This window comes from Rhinopithecus bieti, unplaced genomic scaffold, assembly GCF_001698545.2.
Source record: "Rhinopithecus bieti isolate Rb0 unplaced genomic scaffold, ASM169854v2 scaffold_5750, whole genome shotgun sequence".
Classification (NCBI taxonomy): Eukaryota; Metazoa; Chordata; class Mammalia; order Primates; family Cercopithecidae; genus Rhinopithecus; species Rhinopithecus bieti.
This window is the reverse complement of record NW_016805082.1, coordinates 1,602,239-1,623,069: the sequence shown is the minus strand read 5'-3', so window position 1 is coordinate 1,623,069 and position 20,831 is coordinate 1,602,239. Positions and strand designations below refer to the sequence as shown.

General features: G+C 36.6%; 1 protein-coding gene across 2 annotated transcripts in view; it reads right to left on the bottom strand.

The window, feature by feature from the left end:
• ARHGAP32 (Rho GTPase activating protein 32) overlaps positions 1 to 20,831 on the bottom strand; it is a 173,354-nt gene that overhangs the window by 56,476 nt on the left and 96,047 nt on the right. The window contains exon 1 of one of the 2 annotated variants that reach the window (XM_017871180.1): positions 9,313 to 9,690. The exons of the other annotated variant lie outside the window; for it this stretch is intronic. The gene's annotated coding sequence lies outside the window, so the exon portion shown is untranslated. Of the gene's footprint in view, positions 1 to 9,312; positions 9,691 to 20,831 lie in introns of those variants that run through there. 2 annotated transcript variants of the gene reach the window in all.

The following is a 20,831-nucleotide window of genomic DNA, read 5'->3' as shown; positions in this document are numbered from 1 at the left end:
GGCTTTTGTTGCCATTGCTTTTGGTGCTTTAGACATGAAGTCTTTGCCCATGCCTATGTCCTGAATGGTATTGCCTAGGTTTTCTTCTAGGGTTTTTATGGTTTTAGGTCTAACATTTAATTCTTTAATCCATCTTAATTTTTGTATAAGGTGTAAGGAAGGGATCCAGTTTCAGCTTTCTACATATTGTTAGCCAATTTTCCCAGCACCATTTATTAAATAGTGAATCCTTCCCCCATTTCTTGTTTTTGTCAGGTTTGTCAAAGATCAGATGGTTACAGATGTGTGGTATTATTTCCGAGGGCTCTGTTCTGTTCCATTGGTCTATATCTCTGTTTTGGTACCAGTACCATGCTGTTTTGGTTACAGTAGCCTTGTAGTACGGTTTGAGCAAAACTATAAATTAGTTTTCTTCATTTTAAACTTTCTTCCCATTTCTTAGACATTAAAGTAACCAAAAAGAGCTTATTTGAGACACGAGCACTGATCTCCACCTGTTGCCTTCCTGTTCAATATCACTAGTTACTACCTTTTGGGGAGCAAAGTATCTAATACTATCCATTATATCAGAAGATTTCTACTGACGAAAGCAGGGTGTAGAGTTAGATGATTAAGTGCTTACAAACCCACTTCTACAGAAGAACACTGACAAGCAAGGCTGTGAGGGTTAAGGTCCACCAAACATCCTGGATTAGAGACACTAAAATGATACCAGTGGTATTTCTACAGATAAAACGTATAAAAAATAAAATGTAAAACAATACTTAGACAAAAGCAAACCACACTACTTTGTATTCAGATTTCCTGCTTGAGAGCTAAAATACAACATGTGCCACAACGTTATTTAGACATGACACACTTTATATTTGCAATCTTTTTTTAAACCAAAGACAAACCCTACCAGACCAGTCTTTCCAGTAGTTAAAAGCCTTAGCAGTATGACACACAACCTAGTATCTCCAAGGTAAATCTTTATGGTACCAATAACCAGTTTATAGAGAGATACTAAAAAACATGCAGTTCATTAAGCCGTAGTGAACCTTGGCATGAAGAGGCAGGGCAGTGCTGTTTAATTACACCAGTATAATACTTCCCCAGCAATCCCAACGAATTCTTGCTTTCTCATAATACTTTCTCTAAAGTTTTAGGAATTGGTTCCCAGAAATCTTCTAGACCGACTTAAGACAAATCTGGGCCTATATTAATTTCTGAGCGTGTATAGGAACATGGTTTGTCCCAAGATAATGGCCTCAGCATTAAGTTTATTTGATTATATACATCAAGTTTTAGGAAAGGTAATAAATTCACAACATCAAGCAGACAAAATTAGAATGTAGTGGTGGGAATATATAATACCTGTGCAGACTGTTCTGATTAGACCAAAGGTATAATAAAATATGAGAGTAATGTTTAACATGTCCAGTGGATTTTTTACACAATATCCTGTCTTTTATTCAAAGTTCCCAAACATAGATTAGATAACCACTTGGTAGAAATTTAAGCAAGGAGAATCCAAATACAGGCAACTGCACTACGTAATATTTAAGGTTCTCTTATAATCTCACAAATTCTATCATTCTCAGTCTCTGCTGCATACCTTAAAGTACTTTATGTTAAACAAATATTAAAAGGTTTGAATTTTAATTTAAAATTCCATAAATTGCTTTTATTTAAAGCACAATGTATCTATTCACACTAATGAATATGAAGGATTTTTCTCTAGACAACTATCAAATCCATTTAATGAACTAAAATGTTCTGAAAATTCTGCTCTTCAAAAGAAAATATAACAAATGTTAAGAATTGAAAAAAAGTGCTGAAACAAAACTCCTATTGTATTATACCTAGTTTTAACCTGACTACTAGTTAAAAGCCTTCTGGCTTAATGCTTAATTCGCTTTGTATTCACATTAGTCTCTAGAGACCAGTTTTAGCACAGACTAACCGGAACACATGACCAGAAGACATAGGCCTGGGGTGCGACTGCCCTGGAAAATCAGGAGCTAAGGAACTGATAGAAAGTATTAGAGCCCAATGTCAATGTACTTATTTTTTTAAAATTGCTCAATACTTTGACTATACAGAAATATTTAAGAGAATAATATGATAAATACCCATGTACCCATCATGTAGGTTTTTCAAATCTTAACGTTGTGCCACATTATTTCCTCAGATTCTTTTCCCTTAAGTATAACAGATATAGCTGAAGCCACTCTGTTTCTGCTATCCTATTCTCCTACAGAGAACCTGTATCCTGAATTTAGCATTTATCATTTCCATCCATGTCTTTATACTATAACAATATGTGTATGTAGCCATAAACAATACTAACATTTTGCGTGTTTTTCAAATTCAGAAACGGAATCATCTGGTATCAAACTTTCTGCAAAACTGTGTATTCTGAGATTTATCCATGGCACTTCTGGCTCAGTATATCACTTAAACTACATTACAATATTCTCTTTTAAGTATGTACCACAACTTATACTTCCATTTTCCTGCTGTCAGAGTTTACAAGTGTTTGTTCTTACAATCATGACTGCACTGTATGTATAATCTGGTGTCTCCCTGGGCACAAGTGACAGGACTTCTCTGGCACTCATGTTTAGGACGAAAATTGTTGGGTTGTAGAATATGCTACTTTTCAACCATATTTCAACTTTGCTAAAATATTATCTAAAATGATTTATCAATATACACTCTAATTAGATGCATTTTTCAGTCCTCATTCTTCATATCTTTGTTCTACTTAGCTCTGCCAAATTTCTGAAATTATATTTCACTTTAATATGCATTTCTGTGACTGCTAATTGGAACAGGCATTGTTTTCATATGTTTCATATGGCCATTCAGTTTTCTTCTTCAATGAAATTAACTGTTCAAATCCTTGCCCATTTTTCTATTTTGTTTTCTTCTTCTTACTGATAAGAATTCTTCACATACTATAGAAACGAATCCTTTACATATTATGAAGACTGACTCCAAGTCTATGGCTTGTCTTTTCATTTTAAAATGTCTTTAGGTACAGGAATCACTCTGTACTTTTAAGATATTTTCCTTAGAAGTCATCAACATATTGTCCTATTTCTCCTAAAAACTTTTGTTTTTTCATGTATTTTAGGGAGAGATACATACTTTTTTCCATATATATAACCAACTATTCTGTCACCTTTAATTGAATAACCCTTTCACCATTGAACTGTAAGACTGATTCTATCTTATGTGAAAAATGCATATAGCATGTAAGATGTCTGTTTCTGAGTTCTCTCATTTCTCTCAGTTCTGTCAATACCTCACTTTCTTAATCTGTAAGTCTTAATAACTGGAAAGATGAGTCCCTTCATTTACTATTATTTTCTAAAACTGCCTTATTTTTAGCTGTTTCCCATTTCACATAAATTTTAGAATCAGCTTGTCAAATTAGGAGGAGAAAAAAAACTTTTGGAATCTCATTGAAGCTGCATTGAATTATAGATTATTTTGGAGGAACACAGACTTCTTTATGATATTGAGTCTTCTTTTCCATCAACGTAATAGATCTCTCCACTTATTTACAATTCGTTTATGTCCTTCAATAAATGTTTCTAATTTCCTTTCATAAAAGTCTTATGAACTTTTGTTATAGATAGTCTTAGGAACTTTATGGCTTTCTTGATGTTATAAAATGGTGTTTTCTAAATTCCATTTTCTAATCATTTATTATTGCTGTACAGAAATGCAATCAGCAGGGTTGTAAAGGGTAGACTCAGGAGTCAGACCTCTGGGGTTCTAATCTTGCCTCTGCAGCTCCTAACAGTATAATTGTGGACAAATATTTAAATTATCAGTACTTCATTTTCCTCATCTATGAAAAAGTTTATGCCAGGTGTGGTGGCTCACGCCTGTAATCCCAGCACTTTGGGAGGCCAAGGTAGGCGGATCACGAGATCAGGAGTTCAAGACAAGCCTGGCCAACATGGTGAAACCCTATCTCTCCTAAAAATACAAAAATAAGCCAGGTGTGGTGGCGGGCGCCTGTAATCCCAGCTACTTGTGAGGCAGGTTCACTGCAACCTTTGAACCTGGAGGTGGAGGTTGCAGTGAACTGAGATCGTGCCACTGCACTCCAGTCTAGGCGACAAGAGCAAGATCAGGTCTCAAAAAAGAAAAACAAGGGGCCAGGCGTGGTGGCTCATGCCTGTAATCCCAGCACTCTGGGAGCCCAAGGCAGGCGGATCATGAGGTCAGGAGATTGAGACCATCCTGGCTAACATGGTGAAACCCTATCTCTACTAAAAACACAAAAAATTAACCGGGTGTGGGTGGGCCCTGTAGTCCCAGCTAACTGGGGAGGCTAGAGGCAGGAGAATGGCGTGAACCCGGGAGGCGGAGCTTGCAGTGAGCGAGATTGCGCCACTCACTCACAGCTGGGCGACTGAGTGAGACTCCATCTCCAAAAAAAAAAAAAAAAAAAAAAAAGTTAAAAAATAATGCTCAACAGCATTGTTGTGAGAATTAAATGAGTTAAAATTATAAAGCACTTAGTGCTAGACAGAAAAACTTAAAAAACGTGCTATTGTTGTTTTTGGATTATCTACCCTTTATTCAGCAACCTTGCTGAATCTTGTTATTATTTCTTAAAATTTGACTGTAGTATCATCTGGATTTATAAATCTGCAAATAATACGTATTTGATTCTTCCCATCCAATCCTTTTAATTCTTTTTGTCTAACTTCACTGGACCCTCAATAAATGTTTATTTTGTTCCTGACTTTAAAAATTCTTATTTCACCAATAAGAATAGAATTCACTTGGGTTTTTTGGGTAGAAACCTTAAATATAAAGAAATTACCTAGTCCTAATTGCCAAGATATATAAAAGGAACAAGTGTTGACCTTTATCAAATGATTTCTCTCCATCTATTAAGCTAATATTTTAGTTTACCTCCTTAAAAGTTGATATCAAAAAAACAGGTATATTAAATAAATTCTAATTATCTCCCAGCACAGTCTGTGTAAAACTTAAATGTGATAAGAGTTATCAGAATAACGAAATTTTATTCCTTTCCTCCCTTCTATATATCTAGTTCTAATTATCAAGATAATTTATTATTCATATTTCAATTCACTTTCTTTAGTTTATTTGGTAATATCCTATAATATCTAAATACATAGTTGTATATGTGGTAAAAACATGTAGTAAGCATAAAATGTTAGCAATCCTATCTGAAGATTTAAAAATACATCCTTGAACCAACGACCTAGTAACTGAAAGCTTTTACTGTTTTCCAGTAATAAGACTTATAGTCTAATTAAGGTCTTTCATCCAATCATGCCATTATTGGCTAAGGCATGTGCTAGTGAGAAAGTACCAGACCAAGAATGTGGAGATAGGGTTTTAATCCCGATTCTGCTGATAACTCACTGTAAGATTTTAGAAAAGGAAATTAAGCAGTTTAGACTTCAGATTAATAATATGAAAAATGAAAAGTTTAACCAGGCAATATGATTCTAGATTTTAATGAAAATACCTGAGAAATCATAAAGTACTCTGAGAATGTATGAAGTGTGAATAGCATACAAAGCTCTAAAATCTATGAAACATACTTTTAGTTTCAGGAAATTTATCAGGAGAAAAAAAGGACATTGTTTAAAACGTAACTGGAGAGCTCTGTTAAAAAAAACTTAGGCTCTCTAACTCATCTTGGAAAAAGGCTGGTATAAAATTTAAGATAAAAAATAACTGTTAAAGATTACTAAGCATATTAGGTTTAACACTTTTAAAATTAATTTTAATTATGTAGTTCCATGAATGCTTAGCCGTAATAAGGAGTCCGTACATAACTAATTTACATAACATGCTTATAACTGTTTCTTGGACTTGATGCTTGTACTATCTTTAATTGTTAAGGACATTCACAGTTGCTAGTCACGCCATAAGGTATATTGTTGTTTACTTCTTTATTTGCTTGCAAGTCCTTGATCAACAGTACCATGGTCACTTATAATACTCTTTTTATTAGAAAATGCCATATACTTTATAAAAATTATTTTTTGACATAGGTTTCAAGAGTTTACTGCAGTAAAAGAAAAATAAGGTAAATATTATCTGTAGGTTCTGAACTTCAGAAAACTTATAATCTATCAGGTTGATGCTCACAAAGCAAAATTCTCACTGTCTTTCTAGGAACCACTTTTTTAAAATCAGGAACGTAACAGTTTTTGAACCTTGGGCTTCATTTCCCACCCCTATCCCAAGTATATGTCAAAAATTTTTTTTAGATAAATTGAGTCTTGAATTTTAATGTACTGCAAAGCAATTGTGGAGTAAGAAAGTACAGAATCATTTTTGATCAATCTATCACAAACAATTTTGGAATAGGAAAAACCACAGTTCTTTAACTGATGTATACAACAGCTGCAAGAGCTGTCACAGAAAAGATATCTGGGGCCGGATCAGGAATTAAATGAAACAGTTTGCTGTCTGAACATTCCAACCTCAAAGGAATAAAACCAAGTATCTCAGAAATTCATATACATGCAAGGCTACATTTAAAATAGCACCACTAGTAATGGCTCTCAACTGAAAAATGGGAAAGCTACTAACAGTTACATAAGTCAAACAGGGTTCCACCTAATTATGAGAGAAAAGTGACCATTTTTAAAGGCATTATTGACTGGAATGCAAATGAATGACATTAAGGGATCTAGAAAATAAATCTGTAGTAGATTTTAGAAAAGAATCTTTTAGACACAGAAGAGGTAAAAACAATTCACTGAGAGAAAAGAGAGCAGAAAATGGGCCATAAACTGCTTCTTCAGAATATCAGCACAACTCATGTTGAATGGCATACCAACGGTTAACTAAAATATTGGGATATTTGAATAAAACTGTACCTCTTCTCTAAGGTTAAAGATGAAACCAAAGCAACACCACTATGCTGCTGCCCTTCCTAGAGGAGTACAAAAACTGTTACAAAACGGAACCTGCTCATGCTAGACCTTTAAAAATCATAGTTCCCTTGGGAAAATGGTCATATGGTTAAGATAAGACTATTATTATCTACATTATACACTGACTTTTCTAGAAGCTTCAGATTTCAGTTATAAATATCAAAGAAGGCACAAATTCAGGTTATGTTATTTTACCTTGATATAAATAAGCTACACCTTTTCCTGCTAAAAGTGATACTAATTTTATTTCAAAATTTAAATTACAAATTTAAAATAATAAATACGATTGGTTCTGTTTCCCAACTTGGTACAAAATCAAAGTAAGAAGTATTTTTAACTTGCTGACTTTACCAACTCAGTTATTATATAAGAGACTATGACTAATTTCATTTCTAAAAACAGAACAAAAGGAAGATTTGCATTTTACCAGAAGCAGGAGGAAAAAACATGAAGTGGATATAAATTCCTGACACTTAAAGTATTTTAACATTGGAATGGGATATTATATACAGAATATAGATTTTAAAACCTGCTAAGAAATTTTAAATTGTCTAGGCTCTTATTTTTCCAGCATGAACTAGTACTGTTTGATAAGAAGCTTAAAAGCTAGTACTATTTCAGGAGGACATGTTTGTGTATTCTTACAAAAATTTAATATAACAAACACATATTCCTAGGAATTCAGGTACATCAAAGGTAACAGGACTACCAAAACATAGATTAGTTCTAGAAATCAGAAAACTTAGAACTTTAATTTTAACGGTGTAAAAACTCTCTTTTGAGATAAAGTTTTGTCATATTAAAATGTAATCATACATACTTTAATGTCACATAGTTCTCTGCATTTTATTAAGCTATGAAGTTTGGTGTGAAACTCTGATACTATCATAGGTGGTTTTTGTTTTTGTGGGTTTTGTTTTGATTTGCAGGAAGTAGAGGGGAAAGGTTCTATATTTGGTGAGTATGGAACTGACAATGAGTTATTGTTAAAGAAATAGGCTTTGGAATCAGACCAAAGGGTTATAATTCAGTCCCTAATCACTTTCCAATTGCAAGATCTTGAGCAAATTACCTACTTAAGTCTCAATTCTTTCACTCACAATGGAAATGACCCTAACAACAGCTCTCACTAAGGTTACTATGATGCTTACATGAAATGTATGTGCCAAACGTTTAATTCTGTGTCAATAAATAGGAGCTATTATTACTACTACAATTTCTTGTTACATTCGATCTGAAAACTTTGAGAATCCCTGCGGTACAGGGCTAACCAGAAAACTGACTCAGCTTTCCAGAACATGGAATCTGGCTATCTATCCTGGATTCAGGACTGAGAACATGACATCACTTTCTAGTCCTTCCTCCTATAATTTTCTTAAATATAAACTTAACCTAAGACATTCTAGATTTCTGATATCTTCCACTAAATGCCATATAGCATTCTTCTTTTAAAAAAGAAATTGTAGTTCAAACCATTATTATATGAGTAGTAGATGCTTTTTTAAAAGCTGACTATGAAAAGAGCTCTAAATTCTGAAATTCCCCATTTATGGTTTTGAAAATTAAAATATTGGTATCATTTAAGCACTGGAAAGAAAAATGTTCAACCTCTGTTAAGAAGCTGAACATACTAATCAGCCCTATTAAGGGCTGATTTGTGATTCAGAGAAAATTCTGGTCTCCATGCTATTTTAATGAAAGGCATTTATTACTGAGGTCTAAAGAAACACCATATACATATGGAATACCATCTTAGTGGTAAAATCTCTGAGATTTAACACAAAATATTTTATGGATGGAGATGGTTATCCTTTCCAATACCAATACCAATGAAGGGGGGAAGCACCATACTTGAAGGGAAAAGGCCAGAAAGCTTACTTCCTTATGCAAACTTAAGGAGCCTCTTTATACAGTCTACCAAATTATTTTAAGTGTATTAGCACTGGCCATTTTCATTAATCAATAATTGAAATATTATTAACCCACCAGGAAAAAAATTAAAATATGATATAAGCTGGCAGCTTAAGAAATAAAGGCAGGTTCTTTTAATCATAAAAATTTTTGTTATATTAACCTAATGTATAGAAAACAAGAAATAAGCTAATTGGAAATAAGAGAAAAAAAGATATTTCTTGAAACCGACTGGGAAAATAACCATCTGTGTTGTACAATCAGCAAAACCTACTTCAAAAAGTAATCACCTCTCTACAAACATGACAAATACTAATGCTCAATTGCTGAATTTCTAAATAATTAATTAACCATTCACCTAAGAGCAACCAAGGTAGCATGTGCCCATATATAATCTAAAATAGTTTCAATGAAAATTCTGAAGATTGTTTGAGTCAAATATTCAAATGACTGATTGAGATCAGCTTACCTCTTGTGGTACAAGTTTTAAGATCAATACTTAAAATTATTCCAAATGACTATATTTAGCAGTAGATTCATCAGGATACAACAGCTCTGCATTCCGTACATGAGCGTAGAAAATAAATCATAATCACACTGGTTCCAACCTCACCACCACAGGTTAACTCCAAGTGAGGTCCCACATCACTGCCAGGTTCCAGCTGTTTTCAGGACCCCCTGCAGCAGCACTCTTCTTGGCCCTGTTTTCATCCAGTCGGTGGAGCCCAATAAGCCAGCAAGTGTGTGGGAGAGCTCTGCCTCCAGGAGCTTAATCCTCCTCTCTCAGCACATACTGCTTTGCAACACCACAGAAACGCCCCAGCCTAAACTCACACTTGCAGAACAGGCTTCACCAGAAGAGCTCCACCCATCAACCCCACACAGGTGAGCATTTCCTGCTCAGAAAACACCATATGAAATTGATATTAAATTGTCTTTTCTCTTTTAAAAAGTTAATTGCTTGTCAGTTGTTTGCTAAGTAGGTGGGAGACAGTGTATCCAATAAAAATGATGGCACTTTAGGCTCCTTTAAAATAAGAAAAGTAATTGATCAAGTAGGAAGTACTGCCAGTAAAAGGCTGAATCACTAAAACAACAGGATAGGCTGAGAAAACAAATCTTTTAATATCTTTGCTGATACTGAGCTAAGATTGTTATTCCACTAACACATTTTTTTAATTATCAACTTACACAGTCTCTGTGTGAAAAATTCTAAGACAATCTCTTATGCAATTATTAGGGAAAAAAATAAAAAAGGTTTCTTCAGAATGGGAAATCCAGAATTAAACAAGTTCTCCCAAGTATAACCTTCTCCTTCATACACTACACAGATGTCAAATATGTAACTCTCCTTCACCCATGGAGTACCAAGGCACTTACTTTCCTCTACCAGAGACATTCATTAGCAAAACTGAAAATCTTTGGCAACTATTATCAAAGCGGCATTCAATCTCAATTTGTGACTTTTTAAAGCTTTAAAGATTATTGTTAGTTATTTGCAAAATACAATATAAATACTGAGATTCAATACTTCTACTAAATAATAATACTGAACTGTGTTAACCCAATTATTTATTTATTGAAGAAACAAATTAATCGGAAAATATTTACATATTTTCTGTTCCAATGACTTTTTACTAATATTAACGTAAATTCTACTCTCAGGTATTTTTTAATTTACAAAATAGCATTATAGCACTTATGTGCCACACAATTCTAGGTATTTAAAAACATTATTTATCCTAATCTAATGAAGGCAGTTCTATTATTAATAGTCTTAAGAGACTAAGGCAGAGAGATTAATAAGCAATTTGCCAAGGTCCCATAATAGCAACTGGCAAGAGACGAGATACCTATCCAGCGAGGATTCATCATGCACCATACCAAAATCTTCTGCTGTCGATTGAATTTATTCTTTCCTTCCTCTTTGAACATAGTTTTGAGCATAGAATTGTTGATAAATGGTAGTCCACAACAAAAAAATAAATTTATGTGATTTTAAAATAAGAAAGACCATAGAGAATTCCAATATACAAGAGCAAAACATGTTCATCTTTACCAATGGAACATCTGTGGATTTACAAATGTAGCTGAATAGGAAATAAGGCTCTTAAAATTTACTCCTATCGGAGTAGGCAAAGCCACTCTTCTTTAATTTTAAATGAATAACATCCCTCCCTCCCAACCTCTTCCTTACTACTAAAGACAGCAAGGGAGGGCAAGGGAAAGACAAAAGAGAGAGAGGAAGAAAAGAGAGAAAGAAGAGAAGGAGGGATGAAGGAAGAGAGTGATAAAAAAGAAAGTACATATTTTTACTGTAGAAAAGCCATTTGGGAATACTTAGAACAATCCGTAAGCCCCATATATTACTCAACATATAAACATCCATGTTTATATGTGTTATGTAATATATATGTTAATATATATTATATATAAAATGTTATTTAAGTAATATATGCTATATATTACTTAACATATAAACATTGATAGGAATAACTGTATTCCACAATTATTGGCCTGTGTGTGGGAGATTTACATAATTAATGACAATAATTCTCATCTGAAACCCAAAAAGCTGTACTCTAATGCCATATAAAAATACATGGTAAGAAAACGAGTGCTGCCAAAGCTGGAGAATTTGGAGTAAGGTCTGCATCTAGTTAACAGTATTGTGACCATGTTGTTTTCCGGTTCTGATAATGTACTACCATATAGTTACGTTCCAACTGGGAGAAATTGAGTGATGAGTCCAGGGGATCTCTGTACTATTTCTGCAACTTCCTCTGAGATCAATTATTTCAAAATAAAAGAGAGGTCACTTGTTTTTCTCTCATATTTAACAAAATGTTTGGTGGCTATCCCCCTATGTTGGACTAGGATGTATCTTTGTGTGGGTGGCAGAGGCAACAAGAGAATACACTGGAAAGGCAATGGCTTCATTCTAATCATTCTATCATAAAAACTGCCTGAATGGGGCCAGGCGCAGTGGCTCACATTTGTAATCCCAGCACTTTGGGAGGCCAAGGCGGGCGGATCACAAGGTCAGGCGTTTGAGACCAGCCTGGCCAATATGGTGAAACCCTGTCTCTACTAAAAATAAAAAATTAGCCAGGTGTGGTGGCACATGCCTGTAAACTCAGCTACTCGGGAGGCTGAGGCAGGAGAATTGCTTGAACCTGGGAGGTGGAGGTTGCAGTGAGCCAAGTTGTGACACTGCACTCCAGCCTGGGTGACAGAGCAAGATTCCACCTTAAGAAAAAAAGAAAAAGAAAAAGAAAAAAAAAAATTACCTGAATGATTCAATTCCTTCACAGTATGTCTGCAAATTCTGCCAGCTCCATGGCCAAAATATATCCAGAAGCAGATCACTTCTCATCACTTACACAGCTACCATACTGGTCTAAGTCACCATCATCTCTCACCTGGCTCATTTCAACAGCCACTGCCAGCCCCTCTTCTTCTACCTATCTCTGCCTTTCCTCTTAACACAGCAAGCAAAGTGATCCTTTTAACAAGATAAATCAAACCAAGCAAAAACTGCTCAATGTCTCCACTGCCCAATTAATTCTAAATAAAAGCCAAAACCCCTACAGTGGCACCCAACCCCCAGAGAAGATCTGATCCCTCTCCCCTCTTGACCTCATCTCATCTCTTTACCCACTGCTCTAGCCAATGTGGTCTTCCTCCTGACCATTTACCAAGTGTGACACACATTCAGCTCGGTATCATTACACTTGCTGTTCCATCTTTGGAAAGCTCTTCCTCTGGATACATGCAGATCTCCCCTCCTCATCTCCTTCAGGTCTTTGTTCAAAAGGAGGCTTCTAATGAGCCATTCTAGGACTACCCTTCCCTCCCTTGAAAATTATAACCCCACCTAAGCCACATCCCAGCATTCCTAGTCTTGGCATTCCTTTCTCAGCTTTATTTCTCTTCATAGCCCTTATTTATCATACTATATTGTTTGTTTATTTATTTACTTCTCCCCTTCTTGTCACACATGAATACAAACACCAAAATGGTGGAATTTCTGTCTGGTGTGTTCATGTTTTAGCCATAGCACTTAGTATGCACTCAATAAATTCTTGATCAATGAATGAATGAATATTGGAAATGGTCAAAAGTGGAAAAGCCTCTTTACTTAGGGCAAGAAAAAGACCGATTGGGGGCTACTCCCAGCACTGACTAAAGGGCATATGGGTTTAGGAAACATTTTTGGTGACTATATTGAAAACTGTTCATGCTTATAATTATCAATCAAGAACTGTTTTGGAGCATCCATATCAAAGATGCAAATTGCTATAAAATACATCTGCCAACAAACAAAACCATGTAGTGGGGAAAAAAGACACACAGAAAGTGAAGTATCAAACTCAAAACTTTTTTGAGAGAAACGAATGTACACTCAGGTGAGCTGAATGCAAATTCAGGTTTGTCAAAGAGTGGCCTAGGGAACCTTCACACACACAAAATGGTAAGTCAGTCACAGGTGAGGGGAGGGGGAAGCCCAGAGTATCTTGGGAGGAGAGTAAGGAAACATGTTAGTGAAGCTGAATGTAGGTAAGAAATGGGGGTGTGTGTGTGGGGGGGAAAGGCTAAAAAGATAAGTTAGTTCCACTATTTGTGAAACACCTTAAATTCTACACTAAAAATTTTCTACCTAATTCTGGCATAGAGGGAGAAATTCACCCAAATTTTCTGAAGATAAGAGTTACATGATGAAAGCTGTACTCTAAAATTTTAATTTGATAAATACCAGGATGGATTAATTCAACAGGCATTAGTTGTGTAACCACTATACACACTGCCTGGGGAGGAGATGAAGATGAATGACATGTTTGTCACTTATGAAGAAAGCACAGTTTAGTGAATATGTGAAATAACTGCTATTAAATTTGCACTAGTGGTGGAGAGGAGATGGGATTAGGGAGAGGTGGGTCAGGGAAACTTTCACGGAAGAAGCGGATTCTGGCCTGAGTCTTGAAATATAAGGAGGATTTCAACTGGCCAAAATGGGGAAGGCATTTCAGGGTGTAGGAACAGAAGGAGCAAAGTGAAAGCTATGAAGCCACGTGCCATGTTCAGAAAACACAAGGAGATTCCAGTCAAGTACACAGGGAGAAATACTAGACTAAGAAAATTGAAAAGAATGACTGGGAATGCTACAATATAATACAGTTTGGGGATATGTTTTATGCATAGTGAGGAAAAATTAAAATATTTTTTTAAATTAAAGTGGCATTAGGAAGGATGATGACTGAAAACAAAATTAGCAAATTAAGTAGGTTCCTGTAAGCAATTCTCTTTAACCTCAATTTAGCCCATCTTTTGCCCTAATTTCTGTTCTGTTTATACAGGCCTTATAAAAATGCAAACACATTTTATTTATTCCTACTGTAATAAAAGCAAAAGGAATTAAATTTTTGTTTTGACAGAGAGAACAAAAATCTTTATGTCTATTCAATGTTCTACAGTGGGCAGAATTCTGGGTTTTGAATTAACTAATTGCACACAAGTTAGTTAACCCACGTCAAGTGCATGGCAGAGGGCCTGGCACACAGGACTATGTAAGTGCTGGCTGTGATTACTATTAGGTATCAGGAGATTTCAGTAAATCCTAGTTGTGAAGCCTCAGGCAAGTGTCTTAAGCTTCCAGTTGCTCCATTTGTTAAAAAGGGGTAGGAAGGGGAGGGATGGAAATACATTCCCTATCCCTAGCAAGCTCACAGGGTTGTGACCAGATTAATGACCCATTTAAACAATGGAAATGTAAGTATTCATAAACCCTAAAGCACTTTATAAATACATGGTATTATAAATTTTCTGTTTTCCCCTGATACAGAGTGAGAAAATATTATCTTGATCTATTCTTTGGAATGTATGTGGGGAGAAAGCTTCCCAAGACACTGTAGCAGTTTAGTACTCCTTTGATTCTCACATCAGTGCTTCTAAAGGTAGGGATTTTAACAATCTGATTCTTAACACATGTAAGCATTTGTTCAATGGGAAGCATATTCAGTGCAATACTCCAAAGAGAGTAAGTAAAAACCTGGACCTCTTTTAGTTGATATATAAATGTGTGGTCACTTCTTACTAAAGTGACATGCAAAGAAACCTGACTACAAAAGAGCAAAAAGTGTTGGAAACTGAAACAAGAAAGAAAATAGAAACAATCCAGGAGCAAGCAAGTCAAAATTTAAAATAAGACAACTGGAATTAGGTAATACCGAAAGTAAAATAACATAAAAAGCAACATACTAGAGGACTGGTTTCCTGAAACACTACCACAAATAAAAGCCCGGCTGGTCCAAAGGTACTGAGTTATCTCAATTGACTGTACCCACGTCAGTTACAGATCTATTTCCCTGTTCTACTCTTTTCTGTCTTCTCACATATGCTCTTAACTAGTCTTGCAGAAAAAAAGTCTCACCTTTAATGTATATCTGTTAACTGAAAAAAAGTTGTCTTCAAAAAAAACAGAAATTTGTGATGCAAACTCCTTCACCCACCATGGTTCTGTGAAAACTACTGTAACGAATTTGTTTCAGTCATGCACTGTGATAGTTTAGATATTTGTCCCCACCCAAATCTCATGTTCAATCGTAATCCCCAATGCTGGAGGTGGGGCCTAGTGGGAGGTGTTTTGGTCATGGGGGCAGATCCCTCATGGCTTGGAGCTGTCCTTGCATAGTGAATACTTGTGAGATCTGGTTGTGTAAGTATGTGGCACTCTCTGCCACTCTCTCTAGCTCCTACTCCCGCCACGTGAGGTGCCGGTTCCCACTTCGCTTTACACCATAATTAAAAGCTCCCTGAGGCCTTCCCAGAAGCTGAGCAGATGCCAGTGTCATGCTTCCTGTACAGCCTGCAGAACTGTGAGCCAATTAAATCTCTTTTCTTTATAAATTACCCAATCTCAGGTATTTCTTTACAGCAACGCTAGAACAGACTAACACAACTGTGATATCTTGGCATGTAGATTTATATCAAATAAATAGTATCTTAAATAAGTATCTATATAAATTAAGCATAGTTTCTGATACTCATGAATTTAAATAACATAGTAAATAAACATAAATCAGTAAATAACAGTTGACATTCATTAAGCATCCAGGGGTCTTAAGTACCTTATCCCTCATCTTTGAAATAATAATCTTGCCTCACTTTTTAGATATGGAAATTGAAAATCAGAGAAGCCAAATGATGTATACGCAGACAGTAAAATGTGGCACAGGGATTGAACCCAAGGTTGCCTGAGGTTTTGTCCCTTTAACCCTGATGCTTTTCACACAGGTAAATAAACATCTGCATTAAATCTAGTGTCGCTAGTGTCCATTTTATGGGGTAGATGCATTAAGAAGAATCCTGGAAATTACCTATTTGGGCAGGGTACAGTTAACAGGAGATTACAATCTATTTCTTCATATTCTACAAAATAATGCATGCTCATTGTGATACAGGCTGGAGAAAGGGAAACAATGGGTAGAAGAGGGTGGTCCCTGGCAAGGGTCACACCCTCAAGCCTGGACCTATGACCCAAAGCGAGAACATGCATTCCTGTTTCCCACCCCCACAATTGTTGCCTTTTCCAAAACCACCTTGGCCTGCCCCGCCCCCCCATCCTGTGCCCGTAGAAACCCCAGGCCCTACCAGCAGAGCGGCAGAACGGCAGAGAAGGAAAGAAGCAGCCAGATGTTTGAGAGAAGCAGCCTGACTTAAGAGGGATGGTTTGACGGCAGGACTTCGGAGGAGAGTTCAGCTGGGCACAGCCGAACTCCAGGGGAAGACCCCTTTCCACTCCATCCCCTTTCCAGCTCCCCATCCCTCTGAGAGCCACTTCTACCACTCAATAAAATTCTCCACATTCACCACCACCCTTCAATTCATTTGTGCGTCCTGATTCTTCCTGGACCCCAGACAAGGACTTGGATACAGGTACAACAGGCTGTCACACTGACCCTCCACTGAGTTGTTTAACATTTAAGCCACCCATGGACGGCAAAGCTAAAAGAGCACACTGTAACACATGCCCTCTGGGGCTCCAGGAGTCATGGGTAACCTCCAGATGCTGCCGTGGGCCTGCACAGAGTTCTGCTTCTACCAGTTGCCCAGAAGTGCTCATCCTGGCCTCTGCACCCACTCACCTGCATGCTCCTCCTGACCTGTGAGTCCTGAGAAGGGGCCAAGGGAATGATCCCATTTTAATTATTAAAAAATGGAAACAGGGCCGGGCGCGGTGGTCAAGCCTGTAATCCCAGCACTTTGGTAGGCCCGGACGGGCTGACTCACGAGGTCAGGAGATCAGACCATCCTGGCCTACATGGTGAAACCCCGTCTCTACCAGAAATACAAAAAATAGCGGGCGACCTTGAGCGGGCGCCTGGTAGTCCCAGCTATCGGGAGGGCTGGGGCAGCAGAGAATGGGCGTGAATCCGCGGAGGCGGACGCTTGCAGTGAGCTGAGGGTCCGGCCACTGCACCTCCAGCCTGGGCGACAAGGCCGAGACTCCTGTCTCAAAAAAAATAAAATTAAAAAAATAAAAAAAAAAATTAAAAACAATACAGGAGGCAAATGGAGAAAAAATGAAATGTTTCTGTCTCCATAATCCCATTCCCCTTTCGAGTTACGTACGTAGCCTTCTAGATCCTCCTTCTATGAATTTACAATGGGATTTTACTGTTTTGTAATTTGCCTTTTCATTTAACAATGTATCAGAGAAAAAAATCCCCTGGTTTACTACGTAGGCTTATACTTACTTTGTGGTGGTTGCAAAGTATTTTACAGTACAAAAGTACCAAAAGTATTTTTTGAAAATACGATTTCCAACATTTATGTATTAAAGCAATGCTGCAAGGAATATTCATCTGGATGGGTGAAATCTTTTTTAAAATGCAAAGTGACCAATTCAAAAGAGCAAGAGACTTAAATAGGCATTAATACAAAGAAAATAGACAATGGGCAATAAGCACACAAAAAGATGCTCAACATCATGACATTTTTGTATAATTCCCACCTGGATCAACAGAACATTACCAGTACTCCAGAATCCTCTCTCCTGCCCATCCCAATCATTGACCTCCTCTTTCCTCCCCAAAGGTAGCTGCTATCCTAATTTCTAATACCACAGAGCAGTCTTGAACTCTTAGGATTTTGAACTCTGTGAATGTATACATGAAACTTTACAGTGTAAGTGGGTACATCAGGACTTCTAATACTATTTTTTGTGAGATTCAATCATGTTGTTGCAAATAGTTTCAACTCATTCATTTTTACTGGTGTAGAGGAATTTATTTTACATACCTTCATTTATTCATTCCACCATGTATACACCCATAAGTTTTGCCAGTTTTTAACAAATGGAAATAAAACTGCTATCAACATTTCTATGCATGTGTCTTCGTCTGTGTACATGAATCTCTATATACATCTAAAAGTGGAACTGCTGGGTTACAGCTGTGTACCAACTGCAATAGATAATGCCAATGATTGTCCCAAATTAATATTCCCATCATCAGCATATGAGAATTCCTATTAATATATATCTTTGCCAGACTCAGACATTGTTGCCCTTAAATTTTAACTATTCTGGTTAAGTATGTAACAAAGAGTCAATAAGGCTTTGATCTGCCTTTTCCTAAAGATTCTCTACAAGCCCTTTGTCAGATACACATTCTGCAAATACCTTCACACTGTGATTTGCCCTTTCACTATCTTAATGGCATATTATGATAAAAGTTATTGCTTTAAATTGTTTAATTATTAAGCTTTTCAGTTATAATTAATACTATGTCTAAGCCAAGGTCATAAAGATATTCTATAGTATTATCTTCTAAAGTTTCATTGTTTCCTCTTTCACATACAGATTTGTAATTCTCCTGGAATGGATTTTTGTGTATGGGGTTAAATAAAGATCATGAGGCTTCTTTTTCTTTATATTCAAATGTCCAGTTGACTCAGTACTTTTTATTGAAATGACTGTTCTTTTGAAACTGCCCTCCAATGCCACCTTTGTCATAAATCAAGTATCTATATAGACACAGGTTTGTTTCTGGACTCTATTCTGTTCCACTGATCTATTGGTCTACCTGTACATCTATATCAATGTCTTAATGAGTAAAGCTTTCACAATATATCTTGACACTACAGTAAGTTTCCCACTTTTCTGTTCTTCTAAATTGTCTTGGGTATTCTTGGCTCTGTATTTCCACATACCTTTTAGAATCAGTCATCAATTTCTACAAAGATTCCAACTCAAAGCTTGGGGCATTTTTCAGCAACTCTGTCTTGATGGGTTCTGCCCTCCAATTTTTGTTCCCCTTGCACTGTGGCGACCTCCTCTACTCCATCAGCAGATATCCTAGGGGAATAATGTCTCTATATGCAGGGGTCACCCTTCAGATTTCCTTCTGTTTCACCTTAGCACAACAACTGCTTACAGTTTTATGAACTCTCTAATGCTTCAAAGATATTTTTTATACCTCTGTCAAAAATTTTTAACTGTCCTCAGAGGTAAGGTTGTCTAAATCACTAGTCTTTTATTTCCAGAAGTTAATGCCTCAGAAATCTCTGCTGGCTTTTCTTCACTGTTCTCCATTTCTCCCACTCTTTCCCTCTTCTCTCTTCTATCCTCCACCCCTCTTCTTTCTTTTTTTCTGGTGGAAAAGGTAGATGATGTAAAAGATGGGGAATTCCAGCATAGCAATTATTGTAAAAAGACCACCTAGTTTTATTCGAGAAAAGAAAAATGTGAGAATTGAAGAATGTGTTAGGTGGGCTTAAGAGAAGACTGACTACACATAGCAGAGTGAAGAATCACTGAACTTGATGGTGGGACAATAGAAAGTATCCAAACTGAAAACAAAAAAAAAGAGAGACAAAGAAAACAGGAGATCACGCCAAGGCACTCCAGACTGGGAGACAGAGCGAGACTGTCTGGAAAAAAAAAAAAAAAAAGAAAGAAAGAAAAGAAAAAGAAAACAGAGTAAAAAAAAAAAAAGAAAAAAGAAAGAACAGAGTCCGAGATCTGTGAGACAACATCAAATAATGTAACTGGTAAGTAAAGGAGAGGAGAAAGAGAATTGGGAAAAATAAATATCTGAAGAGAGAATAGCTATGACATAAAGCCTTTAAGAAAAGTGTTAGTACACAGCTCCTCAGTGACTTGCAAGCAAAACAAACACAAAGAAAACATGTGCTTCCCCTTCCACCTTTCCCCACCGAGACCTCATCTTCCACTGTATCATGCCCTATGGTGATTGAACGAAATGACAATTTCTTACAGATAAGCTTCCACCTTTTTTGTTTCCTCTTCTCTCTCTCTCTCAAACTCTTACCTTCTTTTTCCTAAGGTACCATGGATACTTTCTATCTTGGTCAGGATATGGTGATTAATTTTATTTCTGTATATACAAATAATTGAACATATTAAGAAATAACATTTAATAACAGATTCAAAGAGAATATTTTTCCTATGTTACCCTTGTTGTGTAATAGTATAGGGAACTTTAAATTTTCAGTCTCAAACTATAGCTGTATCTTTCAGATTTGGCATCTAACAGTGACAGATGGCAATGTTAAAAATAAATAGAACATTCAAGTTGTTTATACCGTAGGCAAAGACAGTTTTAAAGTGTGAAACAAGCCCAAGGCTGACAGAATTCACATTATCCTTTTCAAAATGTATTAAGAATGCACATTTTGGCTGGGCACAGTGGCTCATGCCTGCAATCCCAGCACTTTGGGAAGCCAAGGCAGGCAGATCACCCGAGGTCAGGAGTTCGAGACCAGCTGGTCCACATGATGAAACCTCACCTCTACTAAAAATACAAAAATTGGCAGGGCGTGGCGGCATGTGCCTATAATCCCAGCTACTCAGGAGGCAGAGGCAAGAGAATTGCTTGAACCTGGGAGGCGGAGGTTGCAGTAAGCCGAGATCACGCCATCACACTCCAGCCTGGGTGACAGAGCAAGACTCCGTCAAGAAAAGAA